The 23,738-nt window shown below is 40.6% G+C and overlaps 2 protein-coding genes across 9 annotated transcripts in view; one reads left to right on the top strand and one right to left on the bottom strand.

The window, feature by feature from the left end:
• LOC311083995 (protein NLRC3-like) overlaps positions 1-23,738 on the bottom strand; it is a 441,701-nt gene that overhangs the window by 177,833 nt on the left and 240,130 nt on the right. The gene's annotated exons all lie outside the window — the stretch shown is intronic.
• Positions 9,626-23,738, top strand: part of LOC311083998 (potassium/sodium hyperpolarization-activated cyclic nucleotide-gated channel 1-like) — a 39,529-nt gene continuing 25,416 nt past the window's right edge. For all 7 annotated transcript variants that reach the window (XM_084115792.1, XM_084115791.1, XM_084115790.1 and 4 more), the window contains exons 1-2: positions 9,626-9,805; positions 10,555-10,680. The gene's annotated coding sequence lies outside the window, so the exon portion shown is untranslated. The remainder of the gene's footprint in view (positions 9,806-10,554; positions 10,681-23,738) is intronic.

Genomic DNA, 23,738 nt, shown 5'->3' with positions numbered 1-23,738 from the left:
ATATATCGCCAAGGCCGATAAGTTTTTCTGATTGGCCGATATGTTGGAAGCGGGAATTTTATTTTGACGGGCGGCGCTGAGAACACCAGCGCCAGAAGAGAAAGGCAACGGCAGCTCCTCAGATGAAACAGTGCTCACATTCTCTGTCTTCATTAATTTACGATCTCTGTCAGTCATATCTAATGCTTTGTTAGACAGAACTGGTGAACAAAGAAAGTAAATGGTATGCAAAGTAAAGTAATTTTATATTATTTGTAACAGAAAAGGCAAATAATCGGGCTAAAATACTTTCTCATTTGCCGTCAACATTCCGCAAATGCGCACTAACGTTACGTCATTTAAACAAATCTCTGAATATCTAATAAACATTTAATTTCACAAACCTTGCAGATTTAATCGAATCCAGCTGTGATATCTTGTGAAGTGTGCATTAAGGCGGGCATACACTGTGCGATGTCTGTGCGATTTTAGCAAGGTACCTACTCACACTGAACGAGTAGATCGCATGCGATGTAAAGCCAAAGCTCAGGATTTATGTGCTCACACTATATGGTCCAAACGTCGAGCTGCGACTTCACTGCTCACACTATACGAGTGAAATATGCGCGAATCAGCGCGATAAACCCTCGTGCTAGGTTGCGCCTATAGACAATATATGTATATATATTACATATACATATACAATATATACATGTATCCAGAGATATTTTCAAAACAAGCATCAGCTATCAATATCAAGATGATTTAGCATTTCCAATTTATGTATTAAATTATTATTATTGTATTATTATTATTATTAATTAGGGAAGGCCTAGGCTACTTTCATTATTAAATAATATTATATAAGATATAGCTGTTAATTAAATTGCCACGCAATAATTTCATCGCGCATCACCGCATAACCAACGCGCTGTGAGGATAATAAAATATTACATAGAAGCTCCTCCTCATTGAAAATTGTCTAAAACATTTAGGTCGATTACAATGAATTATAGGCATATAATTAATTATTAAGAGTCTATAATATGTCCGAACACTGCAATAATTCATCAATGAAAATTAAAAACAGCTTTATTTCAAAAATATTGTTTAACAAATTAATAAAAGAGGCAAAGTGTACATTGCAGGTGGCTTGGAAGAAGTGTAATGGTTAATCCATTTTGCAACGTAAGCAACAGTCATTTGTAGCTAGTTTGAACTACAGAACTTAAAGATCTCCCTTTTTTCTTTTTTTTTTTTTTCTTTTTTTGCTGCAGATGAAACTTCTGTAAGGCGGGCATACACTGTGCGATTTTCGTCCGATTTTGAGCCGAATTCTGACTCGTGCGACTCTTTTTCGGGTCGGGCCGATTTTTAGCTTTGTCGTGCGTCGTTTGTCGTGCCGTGTTCGTGCAGTGTACAGGGGGAAACGAGAGGCGATTAACCTCTCACGACCGGCAATCGGATGGTCGGATGAATTTCTGGCATGTTAGAAATTTTGGTCGCTCCTCGTGACTATATCGCACAGTTGAAGCAGAGCTACGAACCGATTGCCCTAAACTCTGTGTTTTTTCCCTCACTGCGCCTGCGCGAAAACAGTTGCATCTGCAAAAAAAAAAAAAAAAAAAAAAAAAAACGAAAAAAGGGAGATCTTTAAGTTCTGTAGTTCAAAGCTATTACTGTTGTTTACCTCCAGTTCGTGTTGCAAAATGGATTAAGCATTACCCACTTCTTCCAAGCCACCTGCGATGTACACTTTGCCTCTTTTATTATATAAAAAAAAATAATTTAAATAAAGCTGTTTTTAATTTTCATTGATGAATTATTGCAGTGTTCGGACATATTATAGACTGTTAATAATTAATTATATGTATATAATTCATTGTAATCGACCTAAAGTTTTAGACAATTTTTAATGAGGAGAAGTAAAGCTTCTATGTAGGCTAATATTTTATTATCCTCACAGCGCGTTGGTTATGCGGTGATGCGCTATGAAATTTGTTGCGTGGCTATTTAATTATAATAGCCTATCAGTTTAATATAAAAGTAGCCTTCCCTAATAATAATAATAATAATAATAATAATACAATAATACTAGCCTACTAATAATTTAATATATAAATTGGAAATGCTAAATCTTCTTGATATTGATAGCTGATGCTTGTTTTGACAATATCTCTGGATAGGCTACATGATATCGTCCATAGGCGCAACCTGGCACGAGGATTTATCGCGCTGATTCGCGCATATTTCACACGTATAGTGTGAGCAGTCAAGTCGCAGCTCGACGTTCGGACCGTACAGTGTGAGCACATAAATCCTGAGCTTTGGCTTTACATCGCATGCGATCTACTCGTTCAGTGTGAGTAGGTTCCTTGCTGAAATCGCACAGACATCGCACAGTGTATGCTCGCCTTAACATAAACTTCAGTGAGGGAAAAAACACTGAGTTTAGGGCAGTCGGTTCGTAGCTCTGCTTCAACTGTGCGATAGTCACGAGGAGCGACCAAAATTTCTAACATGCCAGAAATTCATTCGACCATCCGATTGCCGGTCGTGAGAGGTTAATCGCCTATCGTTTCCCCCTGCACACCGCACGAACACTGCACGGCAAACGACGCACAACAAAGCTGAAAATCGGCCCGACCTGAAAAAGAGTCGCACGAGTCAGAATTCGGCTCAAAATCGGACGAAAATCGCACAGTGTATGCCCGCCTGTCTGCAAGTGACGGTCGGTCCGTGCGAAGTGAGTGAATGCGAACAGAAGATCAGCTTCACAGGAGACGCGGTCGAAAAACTTTAAATCCTTCATTTTAAAATATGCTGATAACCAGTTGCCATCTGTGTCATATTCATATTGTTTTCACTGTGTGCTGTATGTAAAATTAGTGTTGCCTTGTCTTTATTTGAAAAAATATGATTACCAGCACGAAATTACCAGATTACTGAGTGCCCTGTTACAGTGTTTACCTTCTTTTTTTTATTCACATATTTATATATTTCTAAACAATTACTTTGTGAAAAATACTGTAATATGATTGCAGATTCAAGAAGTTGCCATCTGAAGTATAAAAGCATGTTTATTTTAAAGATTTGTTTTCTAATTTATTATAAATAAATATATATAAAAATATCGGCTTTATATTAACCATCGGCCACCCTGCTCTCTAAGATATCGGCATCGGCCATCAAAAAACCAATATCGGTCGACCACTAGACTTAAGAGTAAAACAATACTTGGCTCAAAGCTGCGCTTAGAAGTTAGTTATCAAGCATCTCAGTCGTAGTTTAAGTGAAGTGTAGGACTAAATCTTAAGTGTCAGTCTTAGAGATGATTCACAACACTTTGCTGTGCCACAAACGGGATTTTGGATGATGACATAGGCATGGACCAATCACTGAATAGATTTCCTTATTTAAAGGAACACGCCGACTTTTTGGGACTTTAGCTTATTCACCGTATCCCTCCAAGTTAGATAAGTCCATACATACCCTTCTCATCTCCATGCGTGCCGTAACTCTGACGCACCCACCGCTAGCCTAGCTTAGCACAAAGACTGGAGGTAAACGGCTCCAGCTAGCATACTGCTCCCAATAAGTGATAAAATAATGTCAACATTTTCCAATTTACATGTTATGATTTGTATAGTCACAGCGTAGGGTTGGGCGATGTCCCCTAAATTGGCAGTTGACGATGTTTACAGTAAAACATCGTGATGGACGATGATATCATGGGGTGGGGTTAATTTATAATATTATTATTAAAAACATGCTTTTTTTTCAATAAAATTTCAACAGTAGTAATTATTAGGTCCATAGACAACTAAAAACAAACATATTCAGCAAACAATAAATAAGTTGCAATATGGAATTAATTGTGCAGGGCTTTCACTGTGAGGTTGAGTTACCAACTGATGAGCATAAATCCTCTTCGTGTGCGTGTGAAAGAGAGAGAGAGTGAATGCACACAGTACTTACATCTAATGTGTTAACGGGAATACTCGACTTGGCATTTTGATATATTTCTGTGTTTATTTGGCCGTTTAGGCGCACAACCGAAGACAAAGGCTACTATGCTTGTCCGTGTTGCGCTCGGAGCGCGCGCATCATCCTGTCAGTAGGATTCAGTTCTCTTTCGCGACTTATCACGCTTTTAATATTTCTTTTCAATATAAAGCACATCCTGCTCTTTTCTTTCTCATTCATTCATGTTTCGTTATTAATAACGTTAAACATAATCGTCAACTGAAATCTGCGCGGATTATCAAAAATACGACACATTTATAGGACATAAAGGGTCTCTGCGGCAAAAGTGAAAGTACCAGCGGCCAGCGGGTGAAATGTTTTGAAATGTCGCTTTGCACAGCAAAGCACCCGTTTCAATAAAAGGATATATTAAAGTTTATATAGCCTACTTATACATTTTCGCTGCTGTTCTAAAATGGTTTTCGCCAGCTTGAAACCCAGTGCAGGAGCTGTAGGTTAGCCCAGGGGTTTTCAAAGTGGGGGCCGCGGCCCCCTGGGGGGCCGCCAGGGGGCGCCAGGGGGGCCGCAGCAAGTTGAAAAAAAAAGCGGAAAAAAAAGTTAAAAAAATGTTAAAAAATAAATATTTGCTAATATGAGTATTGTTATGAAATAACATTATAATAATTTGTTGCATAGCCTATCTGAACATTATACTTTTAATGCTAATCTTTTAGAGATGAACTGATTGATCGGCTTGTGACAAGCTGATTTTCACGTGATTTTCAGTCTGACATATGCCGATTCAAATGCACTCGGGCGCCGCATGAATAACATCGCGCAACATCAGCATCACACATGCACACAGAACGCACATGTAGGAAACCTTGTGAATTACGGCCGTTTCAGACCGCGAGCAGAAGTAAGCAGCACGGTTTTTTTTCCGGCGTGCATGTTCAGTGAGTGCATTCACACCGCGAGCAGGAGCAGCGCGTGAGCGTCAAGCAGGAGCGTCGCATGAGCAGTAGTGAAGTGGAGGGTTTCGGCGCTGAGTCTATTTTTGCTGCGCTGCTCACACTCAATTAAAGTCAAGTATATTTGTATAGCGCTTTTCACAATACAGATTGTATCAAAGCAGCTTCACAGTATTAAATCAAAATAACACAACAAGGTTTGTTTCTAGTGGAAAAAAACGTCCACGTTTGGTAAGGCTGATCAATAGTATTATTGATTGATTAAATTAAATTAAATATCCCCACTTTTATTATATAGCACACTTTTGATGGACAAAATAAATATGATTTCACACAAAAAGTACCTAAACTGCACATAATTTGCATGTATAGTGAGTTTTAACAAGTACTGGAGTAGGTTATGTCAGAAAAGAAAATGAAGACAAAAATATTTATAGAAAATGTATCCATTTAAACTTGTTTTTATTAATCAGTTTGGGTAAAAGTGGTGTTTTACGATAGATAGATAGATAGATAGATAGATAGATAGATAGATGGATAATAAATATTTGTGTGTGCTGTAAAGTGGTTAGAAAAAATTAAATCAGAATCGGCTAAAATCTGTATCGGCAGGTCAAACTCAATAAATAAAAAAAATCGGAATCTGCCTTGAAAATTTTAATCTCTATAATCTTTCTGATTGGCTGGTATCAAACACCATCACATAATCTGATGTTCACCTAGATGTTTTATTTATTTATTTCTACATGTGCCGTAGTATTGTCGATGGGTTCAATAACACATCCTGCAAAAGGGGGGCCTTGGCCAGAACCTAGTGGTATTTGGGGGGCCTTGGCATGGAAAAGTTTGGGAACCCCTGGTCTAGCCTATAGTCTATGGTACCAATCACGTTAGTGAAGCCTGAGTGACATATACTGTAATCGGCATGGTCATGATTGCATGATCTTCATAAAAAATTATGATAGCCTAAAAAAACACACAACAAAACCGGCTTTACAACATCGGGTATTAAGTGGCTTGGAAATGCCACAAAAAAACTAAAACTGTTTTTTAAACCTAAGCGACAAAAAACGACAATCTCACGGATCACGAGAAAAAATATATATCTCTGAAAGTGCACTATCGCGCTGCGCTGGACTTCCCGTATCAGCTCCATTACCTTGTATCTTGCCTTATAGCCCCGTAGAAGCAGTTTTTGTAAAAAAAAATAGGCTAACGATTGCGTCATAACCACGCAACTCTCTGTCGCACAGTAGAGAAATTACCGTATGGACAGGAGGAGAAGCTCGCAGGCAATTGGGGGGACGTGGAGGCATAAAGTCCGATAAAGTCAAGGGAGAAGCCCATAGAGAGTCATAAAGTTGCTCCTGCTCCTCATGGACAGCTCCTACTCACACTCTCCGTCTCTGCAAGATTCAGAAGGGAATGATTCAGATTTCTCTTGGCACAGCTACTAGAAGACTTACAACTGTCAGACAGGTTGCTCACATCTACATCGTCAAGCTCAGTTTGAGTCTGCGTAGTGCGTACGCTCAGCCATCAGGAAGTGAGAGCTTCTAATTGACTTCACTTTTCTCCGTTGAAGTCTATGGGGTCGCTGTGTCCATTTCTTATACTGTCTATGCTGGTTAGAGCGGTGTCGTGTAAGCGGCCCCTAAGTTAATTTACATTTACATTTACATTTAGTCATTTAGCAGACGCTTTTATCCAAAGCGACTTACAAATTAGGACTAGATTAAGCGAGTCATCATGAAGAGGCAAAAAAAAAAACAACGCAAGAAGTTCTCAAGATACGAGGTTCAGGCATTATTCAGAGTAGCATAAGCCCGATAAGTGAAGTTTTAGAGGGAAAGGGGAGTTTTTTTTTTTTTTTTTTTTTTTTTATGCGGTTAAGTGCTCATGGAAGAGATGGGTTTTCAGCTGTCTTTTGAAGGTTGTCAGGGATTCTGCATTCCGGATGAGGGTGGGGAGAGCGTTCCACCAGCATGGAACTGTGAATGAGAATGTTCTGGATAGTGATTTTGTGACCGACCTTGACCAAGATTTCTGACCGACCTTGATGGGGTGATTGATGATGATTCTAGCTGGATAGTGAAGTCGTGCTGTAGAGACGGATTGGCGGGGAGGACGAGAAGCTCAGTCTTTGCCAGGTTGAGCTGCAGGTGATGTTCCTTCATCCATGTCGAGATGTCCGCCAGACAGCTTGAGACCCGTGCAGCTACTGTGGGATCGTCTGGTTGAAATGAGAGGAAGAGCTGTGTGTCATCAACATAGCAGTGGTAGGAGAAGCCATGTGCTTGTATGATGTGTCCCAGTGATGTGGTGTAGATGGAGAAGAGGAGGGGACCAAGAACTGAACCCTGGGGAACCCCTGTGGTCAGTTGATGTGCTCTGGATACCTCGCCTCTCCATGTGACCCTGAAGGACCTACCTGTGAGATAGGACTTAAACCAGTGGAGAGGAGTACCTGTGATGCCCAGAGATGAGAGGCTGGACAGAAGGATCTGATGATTCACAGTGTCGAAGGCAGCAGACAGATCCAGGAGAATGAGGACTGAAGATTTGGAAGCAGCTTTTGCGATCCGTAGAGCTTCTGTGACTGACAGTAGTGCAGTCTCAGTTGAATGCCCTTTCTTGAAGCCAGATTGGTTGACATCCAGCTGGTTGTTTAGAGACAAGAAGGATGTTACTTGGTTGAAAACAGCTCTTTCAAGTGTTTTCGCAATGAATGGTAGGAGAGAGATAGGTCTGTAATTCTCTACAAATGATGTGTTTAGCATTGGTTTTTTAAGCAGTGGAGTTACCCGAGCCTGCTTGAATGCTGTAGGGAAAGTGCCAGTATGGAGGGATGAGTTGATGATGTGTGTGAGTGCTGGGAGAAGTGTGGGAGAGATGGTTTGTAGAAGGTGTGAGGGGATGGGGTCAAGAGGGCAGGTGGTAGGGTGACTGGAGAGGAGAAGTGTAGATACTTCTTCCTTGGTTAGCGGAGAAAAGGAGGACAGAGGGTTATTGACTGTGGAAGGGGTCAGTCTGGGTTCCTGTGTGTGTGGAGCTGAGAACTGACTGCTGATAGTTGTTGTTTTGTGGGTGAAGAAGTTCGCAAAGTCGTCAGCAGTTAAAGAGGAGGTGGGTGGTGGTGGAGGTGGACAGAGGAGAGAGTTGAATGTCTTGAAGAGTGATCGTGTGTTAGAGGAGCTGTTGATCTTGTTGTGGAAGTGGGAAGATTTTGCAGCAGGAACATCCACAGAAAAGGAAGAGAGGAGAGATTTATACATACTCAGGTCAGATGTGTCTTTTGATTTGCGCCATTTCCTCTCCGCTGCCCTGAGTTCGGTCCGGTGTTCACGAAGAACCTCAGACAACCAGGGGTTAGAGGGAGTAGCGCGTGCTGGCCTGGAGGAGAGAGGGCAGATAGTGTCTAGAGAAGAGGTTAGAGTGGAGCATAAGGTATCCGTTGCGGTATTCACATCCAGAGATGAGAATTGTGAGGGTGGGGGAAGAGAAGATGACACGGCAGAGGAAAGATGGGAGGGAGAAAGTGAGCGTAGGTTTCGCCTGAAAGTGACTGGTGGGGGGGTTGGTGGTGCAGGGGTAGAGAGATGTAGACTGAAAGTAATGAGGAAATGATCTGAGACATGGAGAGGTCTCACCAAGATGTTGTCTGTGATGCAGTTAATAACTAATGATCTTTGCAACGGAAGTGAATCAATCAAAACTAACTGGACAATAACTTTATTCTAGAGTTGCTGTAAAGCCAAAACAATCTCTGTTACTGTAATTTCCTATAATCTCTGTAAAGATGCTTTGAAACAATCTATGTTGTTAAAAGCGCTATATAAATGAAAGTGTTGAAAGTGCTGGAGAAATCACTGCTTCACTGCATGATTCTATAAGGCTTCAGTAATCAGAGGAAACAGGAGTTTTCCCATTGCTTCTAGTGACGCAGTACGAGTGAACCGTATCGATAGGGAACAGAAGAGATCACTTTACAACATCAGGAGTTATTCATTATTTAATATTTCTAAGTCATTTCTGTCCTTTCCTCTTAATGACTTTTGACCATTTCAGTTATTAAATTAAAAGTGGTTAATACCAACCATTAAACTGTTAAAAAGTTTACAATACTGTATTTTTTACAGTATGGCTTGAATTGATCTGATTCTTTCAGGTTTGTCACATTGCATTGTTCCACATTTGTAGATCGCTTTGAAAAAAATCATCTGCTAAATTACTAAATGTAATTTTAAACATGATTGGATGATGATAAACATATTTCAGATGTGATCAAACAAAGTCCTCTTTATGATTTATTATCAGGAACTGCAGAAAGATAAATGAAAGACAAAACTGAACAAATGAAGGCAAGGATGAACAAATAAAAAAAAATTGACAGACAAGAGTGAAAGACAACAAAATAATAAACAAAACAAATAATGAAGAAAAACTGATGAACAAACAAAAACTAGTTAAAGAAAGTATAAATTAACAAACTAAATAGAAGAGAGAGAGAAAAAAATCAACTGAATATAAAAAATAATAATAAAGTAACACAGATAAAAACAAACTGAAAAGACGCGGGTGCTTTGTTTGGGAAAGAAAAAAACACATAATTTACAACTTAAATATTAATCTCCAACGCGCGTTCAACAACGTCTGCTCTCACGCGCGTGCATCGTGGTGCTCTCGTGAACGCGCGTCTCTCTCTCGTCACACATAGAAAGTGAAAGTAAGTTTTCATGTCGCCATTTTAAGCCGGTCAAAATGCGAAATACGACACGGAAAAAACAGAGCATCAAAGTGTTTATCAATCATTATAAAGGAATTTACGTGTAGTTTTATGATTTTAAAGAGGATTTGATGTAGGCCTATCTTGTAAAAGTTTGATCAAGGTGAGTTCATGTGTGACTTTCTCATATTAATATGAATCTCTGGAGGACATTTTACGTGATTGTTTGATATGAAACCTTTAATAAAGGGTTTCTTTCACTTCAATGTTTCCTTTGTGTTTCGTGATGTTTTGATTCTTCAGAAGTTTAGCTTATGTGTAAACATACATAGGCCAATTCACACAAACGCCAACAAACAGTTTTTTTAAAATAATTTATTTTATTTTTTTATCGGATCAGTGTGTGTCGATGTGGGTCGGGGTTTGTTTTCTTTTTCACCTGAACTTGTTCAATCAGTGTTTCTCGGTGTCAGTTATTTTTCATAAAATTCTAAGTCCAACGGTCGACTTGTTTGTGTGTGTAAAGACCCAATGAGCTCGAGTTAACGCAGTCACATGTCATGATCCTTTTTCTCCCACACTCCAGATATGTTCAGCTAAATTATGAAGGTTGTTTAGAAAAGAGTCATGTGATCGTGGTTGATGTTCACCTGAGTTGAATCATTCTATAATTCTATAGTTGATTTCAATTGGTTTGTTTTGAATTCCTAATTCCTAATATTACCAGTTTTCTCAGTCGCTTTGGTATAATTGTTGAATCATGCTTAACATTTGCAAACCAGTGAGTTAATTTATCAAAATAATTGTAATCAAAGTTTGAAACACAGTGCAAAACAGTTACAGACATTAAAGCAAAAGTACAGATCATTTATGTGGTCTTTTATAAGTCTGTATTCTTTATATTTTACTTAGTTTTGAAACCAGTTCAGTCCAGCAGAAGAGCTCAAACCCAGAGTCCAGCTGTGTGTCTATGAAGAGTAACCGCTCTATGGATCCGCCACAGAACTTTAAGAGTGGAGACAAACAGTCTGATCTCAGGTATATCATTTCTATAAAAGATGTGCTTATTGTATTTGATTTTTATGAAATTGTTATTAATATACAGCAGTTTAATGAGTTCAAGTTTCAAGTTTGCATTTATTTATATAGCACATTTAAAAACAGCAAACAGGGCTGACCAAAGTGCTGAACAATACACAAGATACAGAACAAGGACATAACCACACATTCATGACAAAAGCTCACAATGAATTAAAAGCTAAAGAAAAAAAGTAGGTTTTAAGAGAGGATTTAAAAACAGTTGGAGATTGAGCCGCTCTGATGTAAAATGGAAGGCTGTTCCACAGCCTGGGGCCAGCAATCGCAAAGGCTCTGTCTCCTCTATTCTTTAACCGTGATCTGGGGACAGGCAAAAGTTTCTGATCACCAGACCTCAGGTTTCGTGTGGGATTATGTGGACAGAGAAGCTCGGACAAATAGCTCGGTGCCAGATTATTTACGGATTTAAAAACAAAGAGAAGAATTTTAAATTCAATTCTAAAATGCACAGGTAGCCAATGCAGTGATTTTAACTTCGGAACTTCGCAGCAGCATTCTGTACTAATTGGAGACGAGCAATAGAGTGTTTGGGTATGCCATAGTAGAGGGAGTTGCAATAATCCAACCGCGATGTAATGAGTGCATGGACAGCAATCTCTAAGGTTTTCTCAGAAAGAGAGGATTTGATCTTAGAGAGAAGACGTAGCTGGAAAAAACAAGAACTAATCACCGCATTAATTTGTTTTTCAAATTTGAGGTTCTGATCCCAGAAAACACCTAAGTTTTTAATGCAAGATGAAGTTGGAGAGAGGTGATCCAGATCAATGTTACTGCTATTGAAGTTGTCATGGGGGCCAAAGACTATAACCTCGGTTTTGGATTCATTCAGAAATAAGAAATTTTGAGAGAACCACATTTTTACTTCTTCTAGGCATGCAAAAAGAGATTTCAGAGCAGTATCTTTGTTGCGTTTCAGAGGCAAATAAATTTGTGTATCATCTGCTTAGCAGTGAAATGATACACAATGCTTTCTGAAAATGGAGCCCAGAGGAAGTAAATAGAGGGAAAAAAGAATGGGTGCGAGAATAGACCCCTGCGGCACTCCACAGGAGAGTTGAGCAGGCGAGGAAGAAGAATTACCCAGTTTAACAGAGAAAGATATGATTTAAGATACGTTAGATATGATTTAAACCAACTGAGGACAGTTCCCTGGATGCCCACAAAATATTCTAATCGGGATAAAAGAGTTTTATGATCAACTGTATCAAAAGCCGAGGTTAAGTCTAACAGTATTAGGATCACTGAGTCACCAGCGTCAGTTGCTAATAGTATATCATTAGAAACCCTTAATAAAGCAGACTCGGTGCTGTGCAGAGGCTTAAAACCAGACTGGAAAGTTTCAAGAATTTGATTTGAGCTAAGAAAAGACTGGAGTTGATTAAGAACCGTTTTCTCCAATGCTTTTGTAATAAAAGGTAGTGTCGAGATGGGTCGAAAATTATATAAGTTACAATCTTGCTAGTTTCAGTCACTATTAATGATTATCATTGTGCTCTTGTGTAAAGCTCTATGTATTGTATTGTTAATACATTCACTCACTGTAAAGCTGTTGGTCTGTTACTCAGTTAATGACACAATTACATCAATATTAGGGCTGAACGATTAATCGCAACAAAACCGCACGCGATTTGCAATTATTTTATGTGCAGCTTGCAGGGACGGATTATGGTGATGATGTGCCCTGGGCACAGATGTCTCAAAGGCCCCCTTCACCAATTTTTTGGGCAACAGTGTTGCACCTGTATGCACAGGCACGCAATAGGGCAGGCAAGCCAGGCATTTTAAGGGGGCTGATCATTTAAACAATCAGAAATGTTAATATAAAGACGCAGCAACATCTCTGCATCCCCCTTAGTGGGGCCCCTCTCTCGTTACACTCGTTATGCTTTTACCTTTTTCAAACTGGTGCAGCGCTTACTTGCGGTAGGTAGAAAATGCATGATTTGATTTGTTAAAGCTGCATTATGCAGCTTTGCCGACTTCTTCGCTGTTTTCTCGCTTTTTGCTCGCGGGTTTTTCTATAGAGCTCCCCCTATAGCTTCGGAATAGATATTTGACAACACTGTCGTCAAAACTCATTGGCTCGTCCCATCTTCTCCCGCTGGTCATGTGCATTTGTTTTCAAAGAAGCCGGCGAACGCACGGAGCCATGTCCACTGAGGTATGTATAATACACAGAAGGCTAGCATATAAATGTTTAGATAGTATATGTGTGCAGTGCCGTAAAGCAGTTTGTTACATCGCGAGACCTGATATCACGCGATACTTCCTGATGCTGCGGCCGGCGGGCAATATTTTTTTTCCCAGGATGGTAGGGGAAGACTCAAGAATATTCATTAGGGAAGTCATCCCTGATTGGTCTTAACCCCAGTGATGGGTAGGTTTAGGGGCGGGGTTATGGAGGTCATAAGACCCCCAGTGACGGGTAGGTTTAGGGGTGGGGTTAGGGGTAGGTCATCAGACCAATCAGGGATGACTTCCCTAATGAATATTCATGAGTCTTCCCCTACCATCCTGGGAAAAAAAATATCGCGGCCGGCGGCCCAAAGTTGCAAGGGTGGTTTTTCGTCTCACAGGCGCTCGAGGGGTGCGAGAAGACCACCATTCAACCCGAAAACAGTCATATAACCATTCCGAAGCTGTTCGGTTAAGATAAAAAAGTTACTTAGTTCACCTTTAAACATGAAAAGGACTTATCCGTCTGGCATGGCAGCTCCAAAGCTCCAAATGCATATCCAAAGTGTTTGTGCGGAGTGTGCAGCGCGCACTGCATTGCAGGCGTCGGCGCGAACACTTGCATTTTCCTATCAACAGTGGAAACAACTTGAAATACTTCTGGTCATATACAGATAAGAATAATGCATCAGTCGCAAGTAGCTACTTTTATTTTTGTAAACTCACAATAACAAGAAAACGTTGTGCTTTTGTAAAATAAAAGAAAACAAACAGGGCGCGCTTTCATGGTCTCCGTGGCGTGAACTGGAGCGCGTCTCAAAAAATGAACTGAAACACAGTGTATAGCCTCACAGACATGATGAATATTTCTATATAAAGCTTGAAATGTCCACTTTTAATCGAAAAAAATCGAATTGAAAGCAAATACCGGCTGATTAGGCTGATATGATATGAAAGGTGCATTTCTCTCTAAAGGTGCATCCACTTTACAGCGGAGATATAGATATGTTTGCAGCCGACACTGATTTAGAAATATATATATTTTATTATTAAACAATTAAAATGCCTAGGTTTTTTTTTTGCAACTGCAAAAAAATAATCACATTATTCCTCATTATTTAACACAATTTTACTGAAAATTAAATTTAATTAAAATAGTTATTTGAAAAGAATAGACACAGTAAATTTGACAGGGCCCTGGGCAAGTGCCCAGTAGGCCCGTGCGTTAATCCGTGCCTGGCAGCTTGTCAGTGGAGTGCAGCTGATTGGCAGTAAATACTGCTCCATCTGAACGCCAGAGGGCGCTCTCTTGCAAACACGCTAAATATGCCCCGCCGCAGAAGTACAATAATGCGCATCATTCCAGGAAATCCCTATCGCTGTAGCTGAATAAACAGAAGATTGAAACGCTTTGATTAAACATGACTTATAAATACACGACTGCCTTATTCTGTGTAAGAAGGCACATCATCTCACAGAAGGAGGAGCTCAGCTGTCGTCAGCTGTTATGAAGTGAGTTTGGAGTAAATGCATGTTATTAAATGTTGTCTGCTGTTGGACGAGGTTCATAAATGCTTCTCATGTTTTGGAAAGATGTTTGACGCGTGTTGTTTTTTCAAATGCACGTTATAAGTGACTCAAACTCACAGTGCTTTCAGATGGAGCAGCGTTTACAGAGCCGTACATCAATGATCAAACTGCGCATAAAAAATGATCGCAGCCTTTGCGATTTTAAAATTGCGCTAAGCCATCTCGATTTAAGTGCGATTACATGGAAAGTGCGATTAATCGTTCAGCCTTAATCAATATCAGTGTGTTTGATTTTTAACCCTCTTCATTCTGATTTAAGGTCAAACCTTCTATCCAGACCAGTTAAAAACAAAACTGTGTACAAGCCTGTGATTCAACCACAAGACTTTAATGAAAGCATGTACCGTAATCTCTGGACTATTGAGCGCACCTGAATATAAGCCGCACCCACTGAATTTTTAAAAAATTATTATTTTGAACATAAATAAGCCGCACATGTCTATAAGCCGCAGGTGCCTACCGGTACAGATTGAAACAATTGAACTTTACACAGGCTGTAACGAAACACGGCTTGTAACAAAAATAAATGGGCTTTAACGAAACACGGCTTGTAACAAAAGTTAAAAATTAGCGGTAAACAGTAGCCTACCAAGAAAGTCATTGGTCACTATCTTCCTCCTCCTGTGCACTGAAACCACTGAAGTCATCTCCTTCGGTGTCTGAGTTGAATAGCCTCAGAATTGCTTCATCCGATATTGGATCGTTTTCATTGTCGCTCTCGTCACTTTCATCCGGACGCAAATTTCCCGCTGAGCTCATGCTGCTCTCTTCAACACGCAGCAGTCCAGCCTTTCGAAACCCGTTGATGATAGTGGATTTTTTGACAATGCTCCACGCTGTCAGGACCCACTGGCAGACTTGACCATAAGTTGCTCTTCGCATGCGGCCCGTTTTAGTGAAGGATTTCTCCCCACTTGTCATCCAAGCCTCCCACTGAACACGGAGCGCCACCTTAAATGCACGATTTACACTGATGTCGAGTGGCTGCAAATACTTTGTTGTGCCCCCAGGAATCACAGCTGGAATTGAGTTTGTCCTCTTGATGGCTTCTTTCACCGAATCTGTTATGTGGGCCCTCATGCTGTCCAAAACGAGCAATGCCTTGTTCCTGTGAAAGAATTCTCCTGGTCGCTTGCCGTAACACTCCGTATGCCATTCATGCATTAGGCTTTCTGTCATCCATCCTTTCTTGTTGACTTTCACAACAATTCCTCTCTAGAATTTTTCTTTTGGCATCGTCGTGCATTTAAAAATCACCATCGGTGGAAGCTTTTCTCCCGATGCCGTGCAGCTCAGAACCCAGTGAAGTGTGTTTTTTCATGCCCAGTTGTTTTCAGCATGACGGATGATTCGCCTTTCCTGTTGACAGTCCGAGTGAGAGGCAGGTCAAACGTCAGAGGAACCTCATCCATATTTATGATGTCGTGCGGGCCAATGGAATGCTCCGCTATCTTTGCATCAGTGAATTTGCGGAAGTTTGAAACTTTTTCCTCGTAGTCGGGAGGGAGCTGCTGACACAGACTCGTCCGTACCCTGATGGACAGGCCTTTACGTCTCATAAATCTGAGACACCACGATGGTCCACCTCTAAAATCCTCAAACTTCATTGCGGTGGCGATTGTTTTGGCTTTCAGTCGGATCTGCATAGTTGAAACACCTCGGCCGTCTGCTCTCTGTGTGTTGACCCAGTCTTCGAGCTCATTTTCTAGTTCAGGCCATCTGCTTTTCTTCCCTCTGAAAGCTTTAGTTGTCTTTTTCTTCAATTCCTCACGCTGCTGTTTCCAACGTTGTATCATCGACTCATTAAGACCAAGCTCCCGTGCAGCAGCTCTATTTCCTTTTCCAACAGCCAGATCAATCGCCTTCAACTTGAAAGCTGCATCATATGCATTTCTCCGTGTCTTTGCCATGATGAGGGTGACAAAATGACTACCGTAATCAGAATGATGGGAAGTTTGAGCGCGTTCGATTTAATCTAAACAGTAAACTAAAAAGTTGTTTGACCTTAACCCGTTCGGCAATTTCATTGGTCTAATAAAAGCTTCATGCCACCAAAAAACTGAGCATATCACAGAATGTGTTTTTTTGCTCAGTTTTTTGGCGGCATGAAGCTTGTGAAAGCGGGAAAAAACCCATAAATTAGCCGCGTCATTGTTTAAGCCGCGAGGTTCAAAGCGTGGGAAAAAAGTTGCGGCTTATAGTCCGGAAATTACGGTATCCTGGTTTCAGGTAAAATGCAGGACTTTTTTGTTGTCGTTGTTTAACTTTAGGTGCTGCAATTCACATCACAAATCACTCAAACAAGAAGCACTGCTACTTAGGTGTAGTGATTTGCTCGCAGCGCCTGAGAAGCCCCGTGGTGAGGAGCAGAGTTCGATCAGAGTTGGAGTAAATCACTCCACCCAAGTAGCAGTGCTTCGCCTTCTGAGAATATAGTTCCCAGTAGGGCTGTGCAATTAATTGAATTTCGCTCCCAACGATCACCAAAATAGTATAATCGAGTAAAAACGATTATTTTGCCATGTTCTGTTTTGAAAGAACGCTCTTATTTTGTCTTGTGTTCTGAATGACGCGTGCGCGCACTTCCGCCCCTCCCGATGCCATAAACTCTCTCAGCTTGAATGTTTAAACTGATAAAACTTAAAAAGAAGTGAAAATGATCAACTTTAGTTACGATGCAATGCTGGTCTGATTGTACAAGTGACAATTTCATCATGTCCCGACTCCTAAACGCGAATGTGTAGTTTCGACGCTTGCCTTGTCCAGCGCATTTTGAGAGACAGAGAGAGAGAGAAGACGCGGCACCGCTGAACACTCACGCGGTTTGTGAAACTGCGTCTTGGAGAAAGTTTTAAAATGATTGATTTGATTTTATAGTCTGTGTGGAGTTTAGTCTGTTTAGGCTACTCATACAATCTACATGCTAAAGTGAATCAATGTTTGCGGGGGAATTTCCCGCATTATAAGTGGTAGACCTGCGGGAATTATTAAAATACTCATTGAAGTATTATCTGTTATATATTATTTATTTTAATAGTTCAAAAAGTACAATAAATGTTCAAATTTCGATTTTTTTAAGAATTGTTGAAAGGTGTCTTTGGTAACACTTTACAATAAGGTTCATTAATTAGCATTAGTTAACTACCTTTGTTAAGATTAACTAATAATGAACAATACTTCTACAGCATTTACTAATCTTAGTTAATATTAATTTCACCATTTACTAATACGTTATTAAAATGAAAAGTTGTATTTGTTAACATTAGTTAATGCACTGTAAACTAACATGAACAAACAATGAACAGCTGTATTTTTATTAACTAACAATAAAAAAGATTAATAAATACTGTAACAAATGTATTTCTCATTGTTAGTTCATGTTAGTTAATACATTAACTGTTAACTAATTAACATTATTGTAAAGTGTTACCGTGTCTTTTTAATAAATGCAACAAAGTCATGTGAAATAATCGTGTTACATAATCGTGATTTCATTACTGACCAAAATAATCGTGATTATGATTTTTTCCATAATCGAGCAGCCCTAGTTCCCAGTATGTATGTGGTTAGAAGATGGCAGGCCACACCTGGCTCTTTGGCAAAAATCTCGCAAGGTCTCTCACCTTTTACTAACAAACGATCGATAAAAAAGTTAAGACACATCAACAGAGATCGGCTCTCTGCAGAAAAAGCAGCCAATTACAATTCCCTTGTTGTAGCCTACAGCCTACCGAAGTTAATGAAAAGTTTATGATAATAATAATATTCAAGTTGTACCGGCAAAAGTGCGTGTTCAGTGCTGTTCGTGAGTGTCACGAGTCACCACAACAATCAACTAACCACTTACGTTTCTGTGGTAGGCTAACCCAGGGGTTCCCAAACTTTTCCATGCCAAGGCCCCCCAAATACCACTAGGTTCTGGCCAAGGCCCCCCTTTTGCAGGATGTGTTATTGAACCCATCGACAATACTACGGCACATGTAGAAATAAATAAATAAAACATCTAGGTGAACATCAGATTATGTGATGGTGTTTGATACCAGCCAATCAGAAAGATTATAGAGATTAAAATTTTCAAGGCAGATTCCGATTTTTTTTATTTATTGAGTTTGACCTGCCGATACAGATTTTAGCCGATTCTGATTTAATTTTTTCTAACCACTTTACAGCACACACAAATATTTATTATCCATCTATCTATCTATCTATCTATCTATCTATCTATCTATCTATCTATCGTAAAACACCACTTTTACCCAAACTGATTAATAAAAACAAGTTTAAATGGATACATTTTCTATAAATATTTTTGTCTTCATTTTCTTTTCTGACATAACCTACTCCAGTACTTGTTAAAACTCACTATACATGCAAATTATGTGCAGTTTAGGTACTTTTTGTGTGAAATCATATTTATTTTGTCCATTAAAAGTGTGCTATATAATAAAAGTGGGGATATTTAATTTAATTTAATCAATCAATAATACTATTGATCAGCCTTACCAAACGTGGACGTTTTTTTCCACTAGAAACAAACCTTGTTGTGTTATTTTGATTTAATACTGTGAAGCTGCTTTGATACAATCTGTATTGTGAAAAGCGCTATACAAATATACTTGACTTTAATTGAGTGTGAGCAGCGCAGCAAAAATAGACTCAGCGCCGAAACCCTCCACTTCACTACTGCTCATGCGACACTCCTGCTTGACGCTCACGCGCTGCTCCTGCTCGCGGTGTGAATGCACTCACTGAACATGCACGCCGGAAAAAAAACCGTGCTGCTTACTTCTGCTCGCGGTCTGAAACGGCCGTAATTCACAAGGTTTCCTACATGTGCGTTCTGTGTGCATGTGTGATGCTGATGTTGCGCGATGTTATTCATGCGGCGCCCGAGTGCATTTGAATCGGCATATGTCAGACTGAAAATCACGTGAAAATCAGCTTGTCACAAGCCGATCAATCAGTTCATCTCTAAAAGATTAGCATTAAAAGTATAATGTTCAGATAGGCTATGCAACAAATTATTATAATGTTATTTCATAACAATACTCATATTAGCAAATATTTATTTTTTAACGTTTTTTTAACTTTTTTTTCCGCTTTTTTTTTCAACTTGCTGCGGCCCCCCTGGCGCCCCCTGGCGGCCCCCCAGGGGGCCGCGGCCCCCACTTTGAAAACCCCTGGGCTAGACCATAGACTGCCATCAAGGCCTCAATGAAGGGGATTATGTGAACAGAAAGGGGATTCACAATGTAAATGTGCAGCCCAGTTACTATTGTGATTCTTAATATTCCAGATTAGTAATATGAAATAAAAAAAGGCAGTTGACTAAAATCTTCCATATCACAAATGTGAAAGCAAAATGGCCAGGATCTGTGCATGACTTAAGAATTTTCAGAGATTCACATTTATGCACATTATTTGAAAGTGGTAAGAAAAGTTCCACAATTAAACATCAAGCTCACTGTATTACATACACTTATGCTGATCCTAACAGAACTGCATTTTTTCATAGGTGATTATTGACATGTTCCTGCCTGCAGACAGGTGTTTTATGACCCCATTCCCTGACCCAAACCAGTTACAATGCAGCTCTAGCCAGGACAAGGGCACACAAAGAAATGAACTTTGGCAAACTAAAGGGAAGATTTCAGTGTCTGAAAAGTCTGAGGGTTGCACACCTGACAGGGCCTGTGACATTGTTGCATGTGCCATATTACACAACATTGCCAAAAAAAAAACACTTTTCATTAAATGTTTAATAAAAGACAAATATGCTTAGTTCCTTGAGTTTTATTTCAAATGTTCTTTGTAAAGAAAAGCCAGTGGTCAAGTGCCTGCAACAAGAGATATTAGACACATGCCTCATGCAACAAATAAAAAGGAAAAGTTGTCTATACACTGCCCACCTGTAGGCCTGTGTCTCCTCTGTCTGTGCTGACTCTTCTGTAGGCCTTTCTGTAGGAATCCTGCAACTTATATTGCAGCCATAAAGCATACAAGTATAAATTAAGTTATTTATGCACTTGCAGGTAGGCTAGTTCCTCCATATGACAGTTATCTGAGAGGGTTTATTCACTGTCCAGTGCAATGGAAACAAATGGACATTACAAAGTCTTATACTTTCTTTCCTTTGGAAAGTTAGAAAATGTCCACTTACTGCACATATTTCAGCCACCACTTCCTTGGGAACAGATACAAGTGTTGGTGTATTATGTAAAAGTGCACAAAAGAGGAAAACACAATGTTTCTGAACTAGACTCAGAAAAAATGTGATCAATAACTCATGGCAAAATATTTTTACATTAACATAAGTTTATCAGTTTTCACTTTCACAAGTCAAAGCAATTCATCATTACTCAAGATTTAACAGCTGAAATGACTATACGGCCTTAATTTAATGCAGCAAAAATTATTTTACAGTGTAGGCTACTAAGATCTTTTCTATTTTTTTCTCAGCCTTTTTCTTGGTTGCTTTTATAAACAGAACACCATTTATTTAACAGTGCCTTTTATAAAAGAGACTATAATATAACTAAAAATCACCATTATGTAGAATATTTTTGCACTTCACTTTTATTTGTTCCCATGTTCTAGTGTGGTGACTGACATTACAATGCACAAAGTAATTATGCAATTATTAAAATAGGGGAGAGTGGGGTAAAATGAGCCAGTGGGTAAGTTGACCCATCCCCTGTTTCTAGGAAACTATGCACATTTGGTTTCATGGGACCATACATTTTGAAGGACTCCATCATTTATATATTGCTGTGAAGAGGAGAAGCACATGGGACAAGAGGGAAGTTATCTTTTCCACAAAAACTTTTTTTTGCTTGTTAAAGTAAATTTTCTGCATTTCAGGTATATTAGCCATTTTGTCAAAGCAAATTGATCTAGGTCTAAAGTTGTGTATGGTACATGTTGGTGATTTATCAACATTTAAAACCATGTGAATCATTAAGCTAAAGGTTATCCTGAATTGCTAAGCTAGGCCGTTTTTACCAAAATGGTGACTATGGGGCAAAGTGAGCCAGATGATGTGGGGTAAATTGAACCAGTGGTTCAACCTTTTTGAAATGGAGAAAATCGACTGAAATGTGTTGAAATAAAATGTCTTTGTATAATCAACATATTAAACTGCAATTAACATTTATATGCCCTAATATTTAATAAAAACGATATATACGCACAGTATTTTATTTTTTTTGTCAAAATAAAGTCATCAACTAAGATGTTACTATAGTATTTGTTCCAATGTAGGCTATATTCAAATAAATGAATATATATAGTAAAATGTAGGCCTATAATTTATTTTTTACAAAGAAAGAGTACACCTGAAATATTGTTGAAATTGTAACTGTTGTTGTAATTGTAATCTTTTTAATAAAATAGTAAAACATATATTTACAAGGTAGATGTAAGCTAAATCTTAAAAGGTCAATATAAGCCTTCTCTTTAAATTATTTGTATTGTGCTTTATATTAGTGACACATTTGGGGAGAAGATTTTATTTTATTTTTTTAATAACCACGCATAAACATTATTCTCTCAAAAATACAAACATGTACATACATGTTGCTCACATATTATGGTAGCCCTGTTTTTTGCTAAATAGTGCATTTACACCTTTACCAGTATAAGCATCTGAAAAAAGCACAAATGTCAGGGCATTTTCAAAACATCCCAAGGGCCCCAAAAACACCTCAGACCCCAGAGGGTTAACATTGTTTAGAAAGGTAAGTGTGTTATTAAATTATTATTTTAAAGAGGCAAGTTTTTTATTATTATGCTTGCATAAAAAAGTGAAAGATAGGATGGTCAATTTACCCCCAGATGGCTCAATTTACCCACTGACTGGGATCAACTTACCCCTAGCCTGGGGTAAGTTGAGTCACATGAACACTTTTTTTTCCCAATGGCGTTGCCATTGCTTCGGGCGGCTGTGAATACTGCAAAGAACTGCCGATGTCGACCCTGCGGGCTCGACTCGCCTTGTTCAACGCTGACCCCGCTCCAGTCTCTGTGCCGCGGAAGAAGAAGCGCCGCTCCCAGAGACCACCGGAGCCCGAGACGCGAGTCAGGCTTTCGCCGGAACTCCTCCCGCGAGCCTCGCTCTCTCCCTCTCCGCCTCCGCTTCCCGACGCGCAGCCGCCGGCTCTCGCCCTCGGTGCTGTCGCCTCAGGGGATGAAGCGGAGGACGACGCTCTTCTGGACAGCTGCTCTCTCCTGGCATCAGACAGTGAAGGGTGGACCGGTTCTCACCGCTCCGCCCCTTCCTCTACACGCGAGTCTGGTAGGACCCACGCCAGTGTGGACGCCGAGCTTCTCCGCCTCCTCACTTTGGCCGTTGAGAACCTGGGCCTCGAATGGTCCCAGCCTGCGGTGCCCGCACCGAACAGGCTCGACGGGTTCTTCCTACCCAGCCGCAGCCACTCGCCAGCGTCCAGACCAGCGCCTTTCCAGCCTGAGCTCCACGCGGAGCTCTCTAAGTCGTGGGACGCTCCAGTTTCAGCCAGACTCCGCTCTCCAGCTTCGTCGCCGCTTTCACACGTGGATGGAGCCGAGGCGAAGGGATATAATCACATCCCTCCGGTTGAACAGGCGGTCGCAGCGCACCTTTGCCCCCCATCCGCGAGATGGCGCTCAAAGTCTGCCCTCCCGTCTAAAGCCTGCAGGACCACTTCCGCCTTTGTCGGCCACGCTTTCTCTGCCGCCGGTCAAGCCGCTTCAGCCCTGCACACTATGGCGGTGCTTCAGATCCTCCAAGCCGACCTCCTCCGCCAGCTGGACGAGAAGGGCTCGGATCAGACCGCTTTTACGGACCTGCGCAGCGCGACGGACCTCTCCCTTCGCGCCACGAAGGTTGCAGCACAGGCTATCGGTCGATCCATGGCCTCGCTCACCGTCACAGAGCGCCACCTCTGGCTTGCGCTCGCTGACATGGGAGAATCTGAGCGGTCCGTTTTCCTCAACGCCCCGCTCTCCCCCACCGGCCTCTTCGGCCCTGCTGTGAGCGGCCTCGTCGACAGATTTTCGGAGGTGCAGAAGGCCTCGCAGGCCATGAATCTTTTTCTGCCTCGCCGCTCGAGCTCTGCTGCAGGCCGCTCTCAGTCTAAACAGCCTCCTGCACGCAGCTCTACACAGTGCTCGTCTCGACCTCCGCCTTCGCAGCAGCGTCAGCGTGGCCGCCCCAGGTCGCGTTCAACCAGCCAGCACAGGCCGCCTCCCCCGCG

Source organism: Abramis brama, assembly GCF_963993115.1.
Source record: "Abramis brama genome assembly, chromosome: 5".
Lineage (NCBI taxonomy): Eukaryota > Metazoa > Chordata > Actinopteri > Cypriniformes > Leuciscidae > Abramis > Abramis brama.
The sequence above is the reverse complement of the archived record's forward strand: the minus strand, read 5'-3'. Positions and strand labels throughout refer to the sequence as shown.